This window comes from Scophthalmus maximus, chromosome 1 (assembly GCF_022379125.1).
Source record: "Scophthalmus maximus strain ysfricsl-2021 chromosome 1, ASM2237912v1, whole genome shotgun sequence".
NCBI classification, from domain to species: domain Eukaryota; kingdom Metazoa; phylum Chordata; class Actinopteri; order Pleuronectiformes; family Scophthalmidae; genus Scophthalmus; species Scophthalmus maximus.
Window position 1 is genome coordinate 20,106,822 of NC_061515.1, and position 20,428 is coordinate 20,127,249.

At 40.8% G+C, this 20,428-nt stretch overlaps 1 protein-coding gene and 1 long non-coding RNA gene across 5 annotated transcripts in view; one reads left to right on the forward strand and one right to left on the reverse strand.

The window, feature by feature from the left end:
- LOC118312164 (neural cell adhesion molecule 2-like) overlaps positions 1-20,428 on the reverse strand; it is a 223,051-nt gene that overhangs the window by 104,716 nt on the left and 97,907 nt on the right. The window lies entirely within an intron of this gene.
- On the forward strand, positions 1,256-3,477 carry LOC118312172. Its single transcript, XR_004794163.2, has 2 exons — positions 1,256-1,455; positions 1,560-3,477. It is a non-coding gene; the product is annotated as an uncharacterized LOC118312172 (long non-coding RNA).

The following is a 20,428-nucleotide window of genomic DNA, read 5'->3' on the forward strand; positions in this document are numbered from 1 at the left end:
TGTTTGATAGTAACCAAGGGGTTTAGTTTCGTTTTAGTGATAAGAGTTACTCACTGTTACGAGTCCTCCTTTTGTTGAAGTTGTTTGTTTGATTTGAACAGCACTCACAGGCCCATTTTCAGTTCCAGTTTGTCTCTTTTGTTCTGGTTTAGATAACGATCCTGTTTTCGTACTAATAAATAACTCATTTACCAAATACACCTGGTTTTATGTCGCTTTCCTTTCCCCTACCGAGCCGGGTCGTAATACAAACTTTGATAGATAATACCAAGACATATGAGCTCCGTCTTTCTAAGTGAAGAGGGTTAAAAAAAAAAAAGTGGTTGCACAGTAAAGTGTAGGGAAAAAAAAGAATAGTGCCTTTAAATTTCTGCAGGAAAACAATGCTTTCTGCCGATGTTTGTAGAATTTCTTCAGACACTGATTTATATTACCACCCTGAATGACCTAACCATGATTTCCTCTCTGAGCTGTTGATTCTTATGAGCCTGTGTGAGTTGCTCCTTCGAACCTCTTGTGGCTCAAATAAAAAGCTTTTTTTTTGTGAAGACACAATTCTAGGGACTTTTTCTGTCACAATTCCTAAACTAAGAAATATTTTTTGATACCGACTAATGATCTGTCAGAATGTGTGTTAGCACATGGCTTCCTTTATTATCCTCATGGCACAACACAATAAAAGCAGATACAGAGTTCAATTGAACATTTATTCAGATCAGTATTAGGCCTTCTTAAGCAATTCTCCACAGACCACATCTGGGTGGCCCAGACATTTCTGCCTCATCAGAGTGGAAGAATAGTGCAACAAAGTGGAATTTGTCTCGCAAATACTCGTAAAATTCAACCCTGCAAAGCTGTCCTCAAGGTCTTCATTTTTGCTTAGCAGAGTATCGACATCGAATTTTGTATGGAAGTGAGTGTCGACAGAAATGAATGAAAAGGCAGCCTGTGAAATGTCCAAAAGTTGGTAACGCCATGTTTTAGATCATGACAATAGGCATTAAGAGTGGAAGCAAATGTGTTTAACTCCGTCGTTGGAAAAATATTGTATTGATGTTCTTGTCAATTTAACAACATCAGCCTCCACGGGTCATTTTCCTCGTGTTTCTCAGTTATTATCAGCGCAGCAATATTGTGTAATCTTATTACTGTATGTGTACATCATCAACTGGGTGGCGGCAGCGGACACCATCAAAGAGGGCTCACTTTGATGGTGTGCCTTTGATGTGTATGTTTGTTGGCAACAAGTCAACATGGGGTGGGGGGGATCTAAAAGGAGAACCATCATAGTTACGATGTAAAAGGAGAACCCAAAGGAAGGGAAAAAAAAAATGAAACAATCAATCACATTTTTGACGATTTGGGATTGAGGGAGGATCCCTCTCCGACTGAAATTGGAGGCTCTGTGATGAAGCCTAGTCTGCTGTGAACGGCGAGAGCAAAAGTCTAACCTGAGTGATTTGGGTTGCATATGGGCTATACTTTGCTGAGTATTAGACATTTTACAGCTTTAATTGTGCAACGTTTATTTAATTCTGCTTTTTTTTTCTACATGCAAGCCAAGTCGTCTGAGCACAAGGATCCAACATCACTGTTCACCGATCTGAGAGCGACTAGGCATCTGAGTCGATGGGGGCTACGTACCGCTTTACATTAAGTTGGGGATGAAAGTTAACGTTTGATATGATCAAATCTGTGTGCAGAAAGTCACCACGACATTTACAAAATATTAAAATGTATAACAAAATGCTGAGTCTATAACATTATAAGGTAGAGGTTTGAAGTGACTGATCACACTTGCTGTCTGAAAATGATGACAGCGAGCAGGTGAATCAAATCATCAATGTGAGAGAGTATGTGTAGCCATAGATACTGTTCAATATCCCTCTCTTGCATTCATTTTTGGCACAGAAATCACACCTCATTGAAAACATTAATAGCAGCAGTCAACTGTGAGTGTCCCGGCCTTTCTTGTGTTAATTACCTCGCTAGGTGGAACTGCCAAGTAGATTTGTGTGATATCATCTCACAACCCGGCCGACCGTGAGTGTTGAAGCTCCCAAACGCTCAATGGTGTCTGTTAACGATGCCGTCACAGCCCTCCTCCTCCCTTTATCAAGCATCCTCTCTATTCTCAGTGATCTTGATCACCTGGTCAGTCAGCCAGGGCAGTTCATCTACCAGTCAGACTCTTTGGCGAGTGCGCACGGGGATCGCAGCTCCAAGCCTAAAACACCAACATACGCTCCATCGCCGACTCCCCTTTCATCATTCCCTCCATGTATCAGTAATAATAATAATAATAGTGCATTCTAGTCCGATTCCACCTGATGAAAGCGAAGCCAAATGAGCGTGTTGTGTTTGTTCAGCAGTGGGCAGTCGGACTGATGAAAAATCCTGAAAGAATATTCCTGCAGCCCTCGACATGCACATAAACATCAACAAGCATCATATCTCATATATTTACACCGAAACAAACTCTGTGTGGAAATAATATAAGATAATATTGCAGAGTGCAGACTCTGCAGTTTTTCTATATAATGAACTAACACAAACAAGTTCTTTAAGAAATACTGCTGGTAAACATGCATCCATCATAACATGCTGTCAATTTTGAGATATAGGGACGTTTTTTTGAATCTGCACCGGTCAGACAACCTCTTTAGTCCAAACAGAAAAACATGAAATCTTCTTCAAAATAATATTTTGACAATTTCTATTGGCTAGATGTTCATAACATTTGTTTCAGACGCCCATGTCCCTGTAAGATGAAACTAAAATCACTTTTTTATTCCCTTGGTTTAGATTCAGCGCCATCATGAACATCATGATGGCTTGCTAAACATCAGCATGTTTGAATTGCCACTGAGTATGTTGCCATGCTAGTGTTAGCATCTAGCTCAAAGCATTTACAGTAAATGCAGTACTGTACCTAATTGCAGCCTCACTGAGCCTCTAACATTGCTGTAGGCTTCATCATTTCTCCCTCTGCTGAGTGCTTAACTCAACATATCAGCATTTATTCCTAATCATAAAACAAATGCAATTTTGAAAAATGTGTAAATGATTAAGTGACGTTCACGATGTCTAGAGAAGGAATATTAATCCCCCATTAAGCCTACATATAATAGATTTGTATCATTGTATATGGCTCGCTTGGCATGATTAAAAAAACGACCTGATAGACAGATGACCATATGTATATCTTGTTACTTGTCCAAGTCTAAATACTGTTCTCATTTTATACGCTGCACCACTACAGCCTCTGCAGCGCTTCACTGCTTACTCAATGCTTATGTTCATTAATTCAGTCGTAATCACTTGATATCCACAAAATAGGAGATAAGAATCAAACATTGGACGTGCACATGCATAAAAATGGGACTTCAAATAGCATATGAAGTAAACAATATGTTTGGAATGAAACTGAAACACAGCAAAGTAAAAAAAATAAATAACTGTTATTATAACACATTTTCCCATGACATGGCCTTGATTTATTCTTTTTGATATACAACACTATACTGCTTTACAGGACATAGAGATACCAATATTTGCTTTACCATGCATCTACAACCACATTGTGTCTTAATATGCATCACTCTGTATCTAATCCTGAATCTATAACTTTGCATGGAACAAAAATTATAATCTACTTTTGCCTGTCGGGGATGAAAATGTCCAAACAACATCAACTCATTCCTTCAAGCGGTGAGACTCCCCACACAGTGTAATCACAGCATCTGAAAATCTTCCACAGACACAGATTTCAATGCTCGTCTTTCTGATAAAGCTACGAGATAGGGAGCTAGTGAACCCCGCTTAATTAAATCTCACCGACTTTTGACTCGGACCACTTTCATGTTTGGTGATGTTGGAAATGGATTAGGAGTGACCATAATGAATCCTGCTGGCTGCGGCCTGAGTTACAGTTACACTAGTATGGTGTGGGGAGGGGAAGTCTCTGATTAATCTCGCTCGTGTTAATTGAATTGTTCCAACTGCAGCCAATAATCCAGCGACGTGAAAATATCTCCGCCATTCTGTCTTGAACACCAATTCTACATTTATTACCAGGATGAGACTCTTTGCTCAGCACACTCACTTATCTTTTACCAGTTGGAATGGCTTTCACACACATGCTGGTTTTTGCAACCCAAAGGAAAATTTCATAATTTGTCTTACTGGGAGCCGGTTACTTTAAGCTTTTAAGATGAAAAGTGGAGCGTTCATCAGAGAGGAAACCATTAGCCCTAAACTTGACGATGGCATCCCTCTCATTAAACGGTCCTCAGTGAGGATTACAAGGAGTGTTCTGCAACAGGAGCAAAAACTCTCCCCCTACAAATTTCCTCCTGGACTTTGTTTGGGTGTTAAATGCTTGTGTCCGAGGTAAATGCGCTTTTGATGCACAATCAATCTCACTGATGGGGATTTGCAGGGGTGAAAAGCAATTTTTGAGAAACCTCAAAAGCAGCACACACATGCACACAGTAACAGGCATCTTTAAAACAGCTGGCAAATAATGATAAGAGGCATTTTGTACTTCAAAGTCCTTGTGTATGAACAGTGTTTTAAGATCAGCAGTTTATTCAGAGCTTCCGAGCTGCAAATTGCCTGTGGACACAGGCTTTGAAAAACAAACTATTTTTGGAATGACGCTGCAGTTTGTTGTCATTGTGGGGAAACAAACTCGAGGGGAAAGTGCCCCAATATGTCGCACTGCTGTAAATGATTCTGCTGCTCTGGGGATTTGCTAACCTGGGGGAATAACGCGCCCCAGCCACTTACTTGTTTAATTAAAGTGTTCAAATGCCAATGTTTATTTATGAGATTGATTCGTTCAATGGAGACTTAAGAAAATCAACCATACACTGATATGTATTTCATTTGAAAGAGGAGAAAGACAAAACAACATAATAATATGCATAACCTTCTTGAGTATGAAGTGACAGACACTTTGTCTATATACACTGATCCCTTTACCCCCCTTTTACTGATCGACAGTGATGGCTACAATGTTCATAGACATCCCAACAAACAACTTGTTAACAACTTGTAAAGTTAAGAAAATATATATTTACCGTATAAATATTTACTTTTCTTGTGCTGCTATCAGACTGTGGATGATGTAAATGTGGAGCAGTGCTCAAGAGAGGGACTTTGCTTAAATGTACTACACATGTGCCCATCTTTTGAGTGCAGTGTAGCACAGACCAACAGAAAGGCAGGTTTTAAAAATATCCCTGTCAAGTGGGAGGAATGAACTGATACTTTGATTAAAACTTGCTGCTGCATATACAAATTCCACTGTAACACACTGTATAACTCTTGAATTCATGTCGATAGCACTAAATGACAGACGGAGCAAATTAGCCTGTGGGCGAAGAAATTAATTCATTCCCCAGTGTGTCTGGCACATAAATTCTTTGCATTTTGCATAAAATATGCAACAAGATTATCTAACAGACTGAAAGGTGCCAATAAGATGAACTGTATATTACGTCATGTCTGCTGTTTAAAACCCTATTTGTAACAGTAGTAAAACCCCCCCCTCAAAAAAACCCAAATCTTGTTAATTCCTCTTTTAATCCTGTCCAACTTCTCTTGTCAGCAGCATCAATGGAATGTTGGTTTGAAGAGAAAAATATAGATATGTTTGGTTATTAAGAAAAAATGCATGGTTCAGAGCTTGCGCCGTATTCTTCTCAACTACACTTCACCAACACATTTTTTTGGAGTCCATATTCTGCTCCTGATCTCATTGTCCATGTGATCCACAAAAACAGTCCCTGCTGTTTGTAGTAATTGAAACTTGTGCACCCATTCATATGCTACACACAATTATTCACTAAGCGATCCGGGGTAACAGTTTCAACCATGATGTATTCCTCTCATTTGAATTTGGAGGCTCAGATTATAGTGTGCAATTTGCCAGTTTCTGCCAGAGTCTCTTCAGATTCACATCTACAGTCCATGAAATGAACAGAATGGCTCAGAAAATAAAAGGATTACCATAAAATTACATCCAAATAGTGCTGATTACTTGATGAGCATCTGTGGTCCCAATTTCAAGCCCTCAAAATCCATGTCATCTCTCTGTAGTAATGTGCTTCATTAACTACCCCCTGCTATTTTTCCCAAACCCCCAACGAGAGCTATAGAATATCACCTACCCAAAAGGTGATGATTGGCTTTCTTGGAGACGGAGTTGTCTGGTAGCGTGACCATGATCCAACTGCTGCTCAGGCGAGCTTTGTGAGAGAGCTGAAGAAGGCCGCTGAGTACAGTGCACTTTGTCTCTTTACCACCATGTCATATTGAGATGGTGCTCATGGATTACCCACAATAAATACTCAATTTAGTCTGTATTGCCTTCAGTGGGGGTTTGCTTTCTCTTACAGTGTATGGGCTTTTGGTCTGCATCCTCAGCTATAGGTGGGTATTGGATTTTGAGTGAGTACATCAGGTCATAAAAATGTATTTATCTGAAAAAATGATATGAGTAAGGGGGTAAATATGAAGCTGTGTAATCCAAGAGTGTGAACTAACTCCATTTTTGTTGCCAGGCTGTTCCAAGACCTTTCCTTTTGTTGAATTTTGTTATATGCATCTATTTTAACAATGCCAAGCACATTTAGGACACTAGGGAAGCTATAGTTCTTCTTTATGAGCTAAAATGTGTTAAGGAACCAAAACAAGGCACCTTAAAAGCCACATACTGTAAATGTTGTTGTCTATAAAGTTTGTGGGAGCGGCTTTTTTAATGTCTTGGCTCTAATCTGTCCTAGCTTCCCAGAAGCCGAATCATTGGCCTCGGCGCTGGTGTCTTGTCTTTCAGCTGTTTACATTAGAGATGCAAAGTGGAGATGAAAAGGCCGTGGCGGACTCAATGTTCTCTTCAAGTTGTCGGGTCCTTCCTTTCCCGGTTTTCCACTCTTAAAAGGCGTCCTTCTAACTAGCACTAATTTATAATGAGGTTTCTAGAGAGAGTCCCTGTCTGCTTGATTATCTGTATTCTACCTACACTCCCTACGAATATTTTGATCATGTAAATCAGTTGGTACTGGTCTCTCTTGTTGTCGAGCGGCTTGGGTCAGGTGATAACAACACGCTGCAGTATGCAGAGCATAACATCATCACTATGCGTGTATGAGACCCAAGGTGCAGGGAAGGCGGGTGATTCATGACGGGGAGGATTTGGGGATGAGCAGAGACACCTAATGTCAGAGTGACAAGTGATAAAGATAAGCTTGTCAGGCTACTGGAGGCTCCCTCACTGCACCGGTGCACACACCGCGCTCGTTGCTGACAGATACACGATGGAGTGGTGCAAGCCGAAAAAAAAGAAACATTGTAATATTCACCTTCTCCCACTCCCCTCATCCATCGCTCCGTTGCCCCCTCCCTCCTCCTGTTCCTCCCTAGCAATTAGCAGATGAGGGAATTCACTTGGTTTTAGCTAATTTCAGAAGAAAATGTAATGCAGATACAGAGTCCATCGATGCACCATTTTGCCCAGGACTAATGACGTGTCATGGCTATTGAAATGGTCATGTGTGTTGCCATGGTGATGGCGAAACCACCTCAAAGAGCTTTTGTTTTAAACATAACTCAGTCTGTGGCTGCGTCCTTGAGTCTGTAAAAAAAAAACTGCTTGTTTCTCTCAGTGCCATACCATGTAATAGACTATGACACTGAGGCACTAATACTGTATATTTGTTTAAATAAAATGTTTTTAGTTGACAGGCAATATTAGATAAGAGCCTTCATGGATGTTAATGCCACGCAAGACACTTGACTAGATGTGAATTATAAAAGGCTTGCTGAGGTGCAGGTTTTGCTCTTCTTACACAACATATAATCATAAAAAAATGTTTTACTGCCTAGACTGATGCTTTTTAAAGCTGCATGTAACCATACATGACTGGTAATGACATTGGACATATACACTGTTTGTGCTGTATAACAACACTGCAGTGGTGCACTCACTCACACACATGCACCAGTTGAGTGCACATTTACCACGCTCGCACTTGCATGTTCGCTTCAAAGCCTTTCTGTGGACTGATTGATCGTGGCCAGATAATATACAGTGGTCATCGCTGGCTATCAGGAGAGAAAAGGTCACAGTCGTCCATCAGCTCCACTCCGAGACACCGGACCGATACATCAGCGCATTAAAATACATGACTCGGCCAGATCTTCCAGCCGACAGTGAGAGAGAGAGAGGCGATCTATTGACCTGAATTGGTTGACGGGCTGGTTTCACGAGTTATGTATGGGCTTTATTATATCAGAGTTGGGAGAGAAAAGAAATCAATAAAGGGCTGTATCAAAGGCCCATAGGTTTTAATATATTATGTAGAAAGTAAATAGAGCCCACAGCACTTCCTCATGCATTGGTAAGATGTTTTTAACTCATTTTTCAAGTGCAAAAGTTGCTCATTCTGTCAAAAACATATAAAATAATTAATGTGGGAACAAGTAAAGGCAGTAACGAAGACAACTTTTAGATCACTGCTGTTGCACTTACTTTTTCTTTGTCACTCTAGGCCCAGTACCATCCAGAAAATGTTTTCTCTGCTCGAGAAGAACGACAGAAAGCGCTGCTGTTGTTGAAGTCCAGACTACTTTGTATGAAAACCTTTTCATCACGCAGATGACCTGTCAAAAAATTTGAAACTAAATCGTTTCTCTCTCCGCTTGAATGTGATCACAGCCAAGGTATAGCGTTCCCTCGAGAGTGAGGCAGAGGCAGCACAAAGACAAAAAGAAAAATGAACACATAAATTAAAGTGTGACAGCTGCGGAGTTACTGTTAGTGGATATGTGGATGTGGGAGGAAGGGAATGGTGTGTAAATGAATTGCTTTATGCTTGATTAACACAAACTCCCTCTGTCTTCGGGCTCTGACCAGGGCAATTTGTGGGTGTTCAGCTGAAAATGCGGGGAAATGATTAATTAAGCAGCCCAAATGAAAATGAGTCGAGAAAATGGTCCTTTATAAGGAACATTGAAAATGGGGACGTGTGGGCTTCTAGGCCTTAGTCGAGGGAAGAGGAGCGGGGAGGGGTAACTCTCGGACTTGTGGGTTAAAGGGGAAAAGGACGGATAGTGTACTCACCTCTAAATAACTAAGACCAGAGGCCAGGCTGTAACAGCTCTAATTACACTCTGGAAATTGCAGTCATTGTGCAGTAAATAAAAGAGGCAACAAGGTCAGTGTCAGTATGTGTGCGTGAGTGTGTGTGCGTGAGCGTGTGTGAGGAGGAGACAGAGATAGAGAGGGGCTGCAGGCTTCGTCTACTGTACGTGGGGGTTCCCATGAATCTCATTTTCTTTCAATTATGCACACACAAATTAAGGCAGGGGTGAAAACCCTGTGAGTTGAATTTGAAATGATGAGAGGACCATTAGGAGGTCTGTGTTATATGGCCTGTGGGGGATAGGAAACCGAACGATTATGAGCCAGCATATAGACTCATCCCATTCAGAGCTCATTCAACCCGGGGCTTATTCGCACCAGTCTATTTGCAGCGTGTCAAAAGCCTGAAGGCCTGATTTCCCCCCGATGTGCTGGTTGGTCGGAAAGTGGATGTTACAGAAGTTTGACAGATGCAAAAGGAAGATTGATGCGACTTCAAAGCCACATCAGAAGCTGTTTATTGGACTGGGAGATGGCACTAGTTAAATCAGTCATCTTTGAAGTTGTGCAACGGGAATGAGTGCAGGTCGACGAGCAACAGTGTGTTTGATTGAGGAGGGAGAGCGTTAGCGCGCTGTGACAGTAGCTGAGGATTATTAATGTGGACAGTTGTTTAAAGGATCAATCTGGCAAATTACAACCTGTGGCCCGTTGCAACGGCTACACTGGGAATGGTAAGGTTCACATTGCACTGCACTTATGTCTGCTATTATATGTGATCCCATGAGTTACCTAATGTGTCAGTGAGTCACCATAAACATAAATGGATGTAAACTGTTCAGAAAACTGGTCTTAGAGAATTACAGCTACAGCTCCCACACAATGTTCAAACTAGCTGGTTCAACAGCCTGATGGGTGATGACTTATGATACTAAACTAAACTGACAAATGTAAATGAGATGTTCATCATTGCTAAAAATCTAATTTAATAAGGCAAGAAATATTTGAGGTAAAAATCCACTGTATCCACAACAACAATTATAACAATTATCCATGTCTTTCTCAAAAACACTGATATTCATAACTATATAAATACAAAATAAAACTGTTTGCATATTTTTTATGCAGTGAAGAACAGTAATCTGCTTGGTCAGGATTTTAAATGCTCTGATTGACGGCAGCCTGACATCATGATCAAACAGCCCCACAAATGTCAACGCATAATGATATTTCCACTTCCTCACTGGTGAAGTAGGTCTACATGACATTTTCTTGTTCAACATGAAAGCGAGAGTGGCACAGACAGAAATCTCCCATGTGAAACTGTTATAACTTTAGCCGAACCCCATTTTCAGTGCAAGAGAGAGGAAATTGTTTTTTCCCAGGGCCTTGAAGTTCCAGTTGGCTTGAATCAGTCTGAGGAAATTAGACATTCAGATGCAAAATTATGCAAAGTGCCTAGTGACTTTGTATTATAACAATCTATCTATATACAGTACAGAGATAAACAAGCAATCATTCAACAATTGTATATGTTAACACACAAACACACACACACTTTCCTATACAGCTGCGGCAGGTTCCTGAGCCAGATTGATCTGTACGATCAGCCAAGATAGCCGGGAGTGCTGACCACATCTATTCAGTGAATAAGTGCGAGGACAAGCTGCTCTTTCAGGGGCCAGTCGGGCAACAATAGGCCCTCTAATAGCTCCAGTTTGTCTCAGTTAAGAATAACAGCCCTCCACCCCCATCTTTTTTCCCCACTGTGCACACACACACCTCGAACTTTGCGCCTCACTGCCCGTCGCTGTGTTGACCACACAACTCCTCGATCTCTCTGGTTGGTTTCTCTCTTCTCTCTTGGTCACTGATTCCTGTGTCATTTTTCGTCTGCTTTCCTTCCATCACGGCGAGGATCCACGCGCTAATTTACTCCTTCGCCCTGACCTCTGCCGTCCTTGTGCAGGTGTGCCGGTGAGCGGAACGAATTGATTAACTCTGTCATTACAGAGCGTTTCTCTGAAAAACATGAAGCGTGATGACCGACGACTCGAAAATACCAGTAAAGGATTCATTTTTTAAAGAGATTGGCTTCTGTGCTCAACAGCAAACTAAAATTCACAGCGTGACATGCTCTTTGTGCTTTTTTTTAGAAATGTTTTGACAGTTTTTGAATATTAGACAATTTTCTATGATTTATTACACTGTTAAACTACCAGACATTGTCTTTTAAAGCCCAGGAGATACTGCATTTGTAATGTTGCTCTGTAAGTGTTAGCCTGAAATGACAACTCCCCTCAGGTCTACCGCACATATTAGAAGCCTAAAGCTCATTTATTTTGGCTTTCCTGTCAGGTTCACTCTCACTGCTCATCACCTTTCCTTGGAGCCACAGCAGCTGTCGAACAGGTCTGATAACCTCACCATATGCGCTGCCTGTCCAGCATCAGACGGCACACAAAGACAAAGTTAGCAACCAGCTGTTGAACATGGCGGAACATTAAGCAGCAGAAGAGCCAGATATTTAATTTGGGAAAGGTGAGACCAAACCGAGCCGAAATTAACAGTGAAAAGTTAACGAAGCAGGACTTAATAAAAACAAATAGGTAAATATAATTTAACCATAAGGGGGAAAAAATTATTGCAGCTTTAAAATCACTATTCCATATTACTGTTGTGCACTTCACTTAAAATTATTTTTTTATGGAATGATGTTCTTCATAAAAAAAAGACATCACGTGATTGAGAAACAGATTAAAATTGGTTGCAGCATGAGCTGTTGATGTGCATCTTTTGAATACATCCAACACATGCAAATATCCATATATGCATGAATAAACTGACAATGAACTAATATTAAAATTGACATGAGAGCAAAGGCCACAGAACCCAGCAGTAATTAGGCTTAAGCGCACACACGCCTCAGAATATATATTAGCGTGTTAAAGTTATGTTTGCAATGGGCATGTGGGTTTCTTGTAAAGTAATTCATTATTGATTAGTGTTCACAAAAGCAAAAGCCCGAGCCTCCGCCACAGGGCCACCGTGGTGCTCTGCTGGATTACGGAAGACGGGATATGACATTTCCGCGCTGCGGCTCACAAACAGAATAACTGAGCATCACATATGGTGGGAAAACACTAATTGACAGTAGATGCAGCCTCCTTTTTTTTCCCATTTTGTCCTGACTGCAGAGATTTTCAAGGAGGTTGTTTGCACCATGGTGTGAGCAGGCATGTTAAGCAGAGGAGGGAAAAGTAGACAAACAAACTAATTACACATCCACTCGTGTCGAGAGGTATGAATAAGTACAATATACTTCCCATTATCACTTTGTTGTGTGCCCTATTTTTTTCCTTTTATGGTGCATTTCAAAATGAATTGCGCAATCAGTAATTTTCTGTCACTTTATGCCAAATTATCTATCATCAGTCCATTTTTGCACTGTACCGCTGCATGTACAAATCAATATCAATTGCGATTGTCAGGCAGGTACTTTCATGGCATGGTGGTTTTTAGGCAGATTTATGGACATTTGTCCACGCTTGACACAGCAGAGCAGGATGAACTTAGAACATGCACATCATATGCCTGTATGTTTAGTAAATGGACTGTATTTACATTGCGGGGATCGAGCTGGTTAGTGGACGACCGTCTCTACCTCCGAAGCCACAGCCGCCCATGCCCCCGTGTCGACAGGGTTATGACAGGGAGAAGGAATATCTTTGTTTCAATCAGACGCTAAGTGTAAAATACTTGCAGATTGATATCGAGTGTTAAGAATGATAATTTTTGTTTACTCCAGTTTGCTTAAAGAACAAACAAAACAAAAAAACTCACAGCCTCAAAAAACAGTAATAAGCAGACTGGGGATTAATGTTTAGACGTGGATCAGAGTTTGTGTCTTTAATGGAATTGACCTGGCCTTTTTTCTGTCTTTTGATCTACTGAAAAATCCATGTCTCCATAAGCCACTGTGAATCACTAGATGAGCTCAGACCACTTTCATCTTTTAGCTCCGCAGTCGATATGCTCGCCAAAAACACGACCCTCAAGTTTAAGTGTCAGTCATATATGCAGAAACGTACTGATTGATCCCCAACCCGCGGCTCCCTGGGAGATAATTTGGGCTCTTCCATCACTATTTCCGTTGTTGACTTTGGACGCAGCACCAGCTTGTCATTACCTCACCAGTGCAGCTCTTACCTGCACCCAGAGCCCCGCTAAGTGCCCACTCAACACTTGATCTCTGACCGTGTTGTGTTTAGGGGCATATCCATGATTTTCTGTTGTAGTGGAATACAACCATATCGCTCAGTGGGACAAGAGATGCATGACTGGTAATTTCAAAATGACCTCAACTTTTGTGCAAAGTCTTCTATTGCTTGTATTCTTTAATCCATATGTATATGCTTTTACAGAATATTGTCCTTTTCTTTTAATTTTCATTATTTTATTTACCTTTTTTACGTGATGTTGTCCTATTGCTGCCTTCAATTGTTATGCTTTATTCGTGTCAATCCATTTTTGAGACTGGCCCTAAGTACTTTGTAAACCCTGTTTTTAAGGGTGCTATATAAATAAAGCTTAGTATAAATAATTATCTGTATTCCTGAGCTTTCACAGGAGACGACCAATAAGTAAACATGCGCCGGTTTTGTAACTGTGGTTGTTTGAGGCATTTAGGAATGTTAAATAGCAGCATGAGAAAAAAATATCAATGAATGAATTACCCCCACAAAGATAACACATTTAACAAAAAGGAACCCAAATGTAAGTTGAAAGAATGGAAACATGAAAAGACATCTAAAATCCTCCTTATTCTATGCTTTGGGAAATGGGAAAACTCGAAGGCAAAGCTGAACGCAATTTGAAGTTAATGGTCTAAAACATGTAAAACTGCCGGCAAGTTCAGTTAAATAACACAAGCACACACGGACTGAGGCGCCTGCATTTATTTGCATATGCTGAAGGTGATTTAGGTTCATTTCACTACGAGAAAGAGCCTCACTGAAGTTAAACATGGACAGGTGTTCACTCACACGCATCTCTGTAGCTTAACTCGTAATGCAACTCAGTGGCTTGGTAAAGCAAGCAGCGTGCACTGCAATCCGGTTATTTTTAGAATAACAGCAACGAGGCCACTGGAGCGCCTGAATGTGTTGGTAAAGGCCGCAGAAGAGCTGAAGATGCTTAATGGATCGCGAACATCTCCAGGTGGTGATCCTGAAATCATCGATCCTCAACCCTCTATAGCTGCTAAACGCACATGGGAAAAGCTGACACTCTTGAATCTCCCCCATGGACCGATGATCAAACTGTGCACCCCTGGTCACAAACATGTAACAGCCCCCCCATTTTCTGGAGATTAAACTCCGCACAAGGCCTGGAGCCACCTTTTTCAGGCATTTGCGTTCTCACATACAGCCCCTCCAGAGAAGTCCAGGGACATGTCTGGACTTCCGTGCATGACTGAAAGCAGTTTAAGAAGAATGTATGTATGTGGAAAATGCAGAAGCCTTATTTCACTAAGTATTAAAATTTATAAAAAATATGACAGACAAAACTGTTTGATTTATACATTCCCTCTGAGTCAAGCAAGCAAAACTATATTCGTATCTCAGGTTGCATTACTAAATTATGATGGATTAAGCGAAGATGCTAAAATGAAAATCTAACCAGCAGGCTTCCCTCTCACCCTATCGAGAGCCCATTATATTGTAATCCTGGATGTGGGCTCTGACATCTCCTCTACCAGCGTACGTGGGAGGAAAGGAACAAGTGAACAAAGGACAATGCAGCTTGTAATCCCGTTAAAGGATTAAGAGCTCGAGCACATACACGTGCACGTGCACACACAAAAGACGTACACATTTTGTTGGGAGCATCTCTCTGACTTACACTTGTTCATTAACCCCTAAACTCAGGCTTAACACCATTACACAAACAAACCACTAAACTCCCGTCACCTTAAATCGACCTCAATTCTCAACCTGAGCACGAAGCAGCTGATTTCAAAGTGTCGACCAAGAAAATATTCTTTGAAGGGCTTTTTTTCATCTTGGACCTAACTCATCTATAACGGGGAAAAAACTACAAAAAGGCACAACAGCAGCACAAACTCAGTGCTTGATGCACAGGCTGAGGCTTCGGGCGGTGTACCTGTATGAGATAATACAGAAGTACAATAAAAAAAACAACCACAAAATAAAATAAAAAAATTATGGGAGGATCGCAAGTCCTCGTTCTGAAAACAACAATCAACACAACTTCGAGCTTCTTTTGTAACGATGACCAGGATGCTGTGGATGAAAGCAACGTGGGTTCAGTTCCTTCATATAAACTCTGCTCTCAGCTGGTGCTGATGATCAGACTTGAAGCAAATCACTGTACGAGCGGAGGCCCCGGTGCCCGAGGCGACAAAAAAAAAGGAACTTTTGAAGGGCCGTGGTGTCGTATTGATGAGGAGTGTATCAGTTCTGCCGCTTGTGACACTTCTGAAACCTCCACTTGAACTGCAGCTCCCATCAGCGTCGGCGCCCAACCATTCTGGATTCACTAGCTGTTCCAAAAATCTCCCATTTTGCAAAGATGTTTGGATCACGCCTGCTCGTGTTATACCTCCAAGCCATGCACTCAAGCCCTTTGTTTGGTTTGCAGCTTGTGGGCAAGTGCTTGTGTGAATCAGATTTTCACTTATTCATGATCTCAATATGTTAAGCGGGCAGCTTATCAATGCAGCCAAGAGCAGAACAAACTATCAATTATTAAAAAGGCTCTTAAGCCTGCTTGTAGCTCTGATTTTGCTTGGCTGGTTATTTCACTGAAGAGTCGACTAGAATTCAAGCCAGCGCAGTCATACTGAGCTTTTGGCTCATCATCTTGATTTCTTTTGATGCCATTTCTTTCTTTTTTTAAGTTGAGCTCTTATAAATCCATTTTGTAAATCTCTGCTGAGTCATCTGTTTTCTTTCTACCTTGCCTTGTACGTAAATTGAACCACCAAGACCCAGAGAAATACCCCAAATGATCAAGCATACCTCTGCTCAGGAATTAATCAGAGATCAAGTCACAAAGAAGCCCTTGCAAAAAGCCACGCCCCCATGTGTTGTCAAAGCAGAAAATATTTTAAAAAATCACAAAAACAGAACATAAATAAACAATATGGCCAATTGTCATGTTAAGCAATGTTTTCGCTGTATCTCTAGTTTTGTGTTTCTTACCTAGTGGTGTCAGCAGAAACGGGGCGTCACCATTGGCCAGTGGAAAACACGTGAGACGATGCGTAGGAATCACATTGGTCACACAGAGACCAAAGGAGACAAGAGGAAAACAAAAAGCTCATTAGTAAGAAAAACAAGTACACTCTGTGTGTTTGTATATTTCATGAGTTCCAGTTTTACAAATGAGAGGATGGTACATTATTGAAGTGTAAAGTGCAAAGAGGACGACAGAGAACCGGATTTTCAAACTGAACTGAAAACATGAAATCCATCATATAACAATAAAGTTTAAGATGCTGCAGAAAGACAATTTGCATGATTTAGTGGATTTAAGTCTCCTCGTTCAATTAGTACGTCGAACGGGGACGTGACACGTGCCAAACAACATAGCAGATAACAAGAGGATATCCTTGTTCCCATGTGTACTGAGACTGTTTTTGACTCCAAGACATTACTAAGATACGATGCATCTATGTTGCATCCATAAAAATAATCACAGCAAACCAGAATGGCATAATAACACTGAAAAATTGAAAACAGAACTCTTATTAATACGCTTCCATCTGATACTTTAATTAAGCAGCTAAAAAATAGAGAATTGTGCAGTAATGTCAGCAATATTACTTTTACTAAAGTGAGTATTTTACTACTAGACATAATGTATTCTACTGTTGAAATCCAATCTATGATAAAGTTCTCTGTAATTAGTTTTAATAAGTACTAGAGAGCAGGCAACATGACAGAGGAAGGCAAATCTGGCTTTATTTAGTTTGAAACGTTTCCAGAATTAAATCTAAGTGAAACTTTTTTTTACGGGGTCACTAGGGCATTGTTTGTACCCGAGAGAAATTTAGTAAGTACAATCTCAGTGTTTTCATCCATTCTTGCCTTTATCCTGTAATCGCAGTTGTTAGTGGTGGCAGCAAATGAACGCATCATTAAACACCAGTGAGAGGAAAGAGTGGAAACGGTGATCTGGGTAATTTCATGACGATCTGGCTTCGGTTTCTGTTGTCTCAGCACTACAGTAAAACAAAGTTCACTTGAATGTTCAGACAGTTCACACAAACATTGCATTAGTGGCCCGCAGAGTCCTTTTTCAAATTCACTGTCACTGGAGCGTATCCAACTTTTGTCTCTTCTTATAAATTAAAGCCTTTCTGCTCCCGTTTCCTGCTGTAGTACAACCTCTCATTTCCCTTAAAAATTGATGGAACGGTCCACACTGTGATTCATGTGTTTCACTCTGAGAGCCACGTAACATTGTGAAAGAGAAAGACCTTCACCACTGTAATAACCCCATAAAATGTTTGCTGATATGTGAATTCCCCAAAAGGTTTGCCGCTGAACAGATCTGAAACAAATTTGCCAGTTTCAAAATATCATTTCCTCAGAATTATCCCACTGAGGCCTTGTGTCATGGCTCTTTATCATTTCTATCGCCATTATTTCACAGAGTTGTGTTTAATCATTCACCGAAGGGCTTCGTTGTTGGACAATTTCAACACGCATTACTTTCCAATCACCTCAGAGAAGGGGCTGACATCAAACGCAGATTCTTGAGGGACTGAAGTTATTACACTGTATCATCTGGATCAGGATGAGGGGGGATTTATATCTGCTCCATCATAGGCGTTTTATATGCCAGTTAGGTTTTTACAAATCTCAGTGCAGGGTGATTATGTCTGATTATCTCCTCAACATACAGTTAATCTATCAGTTTAGCAGGCCTGCTATATTTTATTTAGCATTTCAACTGTCAAATGAGCCATAAATTAGACTATGACTTGTATAAATGATGATGCAAGACAGGAAGAAAAGATCACTACTATGTAAACCACATTGGTTTGGGCAATTTTGCTCGCTGTTTTTAAAATACTAATTAACTCTACTGCCATTTGCAAGCCTGTCACACTGCAATTCATGTAAATATCTTCCCAGACCCATAGTATCTGTAGGAATTTCATTAAAATGTATTGCATCTATGTTGTCATAATTAGCATATGAATGCTTGAGTTATGCCAAAATACATAATTTGAGTCCAAGTGGATGTTTGTACCAAATGGGATGAAATTCCCTCCAGGGTTCCAGAGACAAACAGTTGACAAGAATGGGGCGGTTGTATAGACGTACGTTCAGACGACCCAATGAAACATTTCGAGGAGACTTTGAGGAAATTCAAGTTCATCAGTTCATCCTTAACTCAAAGAAAATGTTTGCGCTGAGTTTTAAAAGGGTTCCCTGGAAGCGTTTCTGAGATATCACATTCCCGAGAGTGGGCCGGACAACCCAAAAACATAATGCCTCCGGTCACAGCTGTCACAAGACATATAATTTAATGTGGACCACACAAATCCCTCCACATTTACATTCAGTGCTATTAAATTGTGTGCATTTAAGATGAATATGGTATGAAATTATGCACATAATGAATCAGCCTAATTACGAGCAGATCCTCTTGCACTCCTGTCTTTTCTCCTCGTCTCACTAAGCTCCACTCTGCAGCTGCAGTGAATCCCCTGGATGTCTCGGTTTTAAATCCCCGCTTAGAGTCAAAATGATTCTATTTTTAAAAACAGTGACTTCTCTAATTGTCCAAATGGGGAGCAAGCACATTAGCATATTTGTTTCTCAGGGTTTAATCAGTTCAACCGGTGGCTCCTTCAACTGTAAAATAGACGATTCAAATCAGCCGATGAATCTAACAATTATTTTCTTGATTGATCGTTTGGTGTCACAATTCGACTCGTTCCTACCTTTGGACTTACAATGCCTTCGGTTATATTTTTTTGGGGGGACTTCATCTCTCCATCCATCTACTAATCTACTTATCTACCAGAGCGACTGCCAGACAACATTGTAAAATACTATATAGAGAAAAAAGTACCTTTGCACTGTCAGCCTTTTCTTATTCAGGGGCATATACGTCCAAAGAGTTAAGGAACATCACAACTATAAAAATCCTTCTCCAATTCTATAAAATAATAATTGCTATTGGACACTCAAACAAATCATCATATGGAATGGTTCGGCCATGTTGTTGTTTTACTGATATTGATTTGTAGTTTCATACTTTTGTGGCTTTGTGAGGGTTTTCCATGTTACCATCAAACTGCCAGTGACTGCTGATGAAAACCAGCCCGCATGGCTAAATCTGGAACATTTACATGATTAATGTGCATTGTCCCTTTAGAAAAAAAAACCCCATAAATAAAAAAAACCCTACTCCAGTCACCCCACTGCCTGATCCACTTGCTCGCCTGTCTCCTATTTCCAGTCGGAGCCTCCCTGCCCATTCGCAAACTATTCACTATTTTTCATACCTGCCTACCAGTCCATCCATCTGTCCGTCTAAAGGATGGTTTTTAACACTTCATCGATGAAAATTCCTTCAATGATTCTGCCTACGTGTGTTTGAGTCCTCCCCGTCTGTGCCGCTGCCATCAGCTGTGGCATATGCATGATAAAATGTCAAAGAATGGAGTAAAAACACATTTCAGTGTGATGTCTTCAAAAAGCTTTTTTTGGTCAAGTAAACTGTTTAAAACCCCCCCAAATATTGAGTTTCCCTTTCCTTTGCCTTTCACACAAAGGCAAACGAGAAGCTGGAATTAAGGAATGTTTGGTATTTTTTGCTAGAACATTTCAAAATAGTTGAAAAATATAGTAAAAAATATCACAAGTAGCAGAGAAGAACAGGGAGATGATATGAAACGCAGGGATAACCCTCCTACTCTCAGCTAACACAAGACTCTGTGACAATTAGAGTCCCGGCTGAGTCACCGCCAGCTGCTACTTACTGCCGCGATCCTTCACTGCTCATCACCCTCAAGAAAACCCACGTGTCCCCTTCACCCCCCCCCCCCCCCCCCCCCCTCAAAAAAAATCTGAAATGATGTTTCCTTTCACCACTGACTCCACTTCTTGATAGGATAAAGCCAAGGATTTAAGCCCCACTTCAAAGTGCAGTGTAAGGGGTGCAAGCTTTACATTCTGTTAATCTGACCTGTGGGCAACGCTTTAGCCACTAGCTCTGCTGTTAATCCTGTGACTG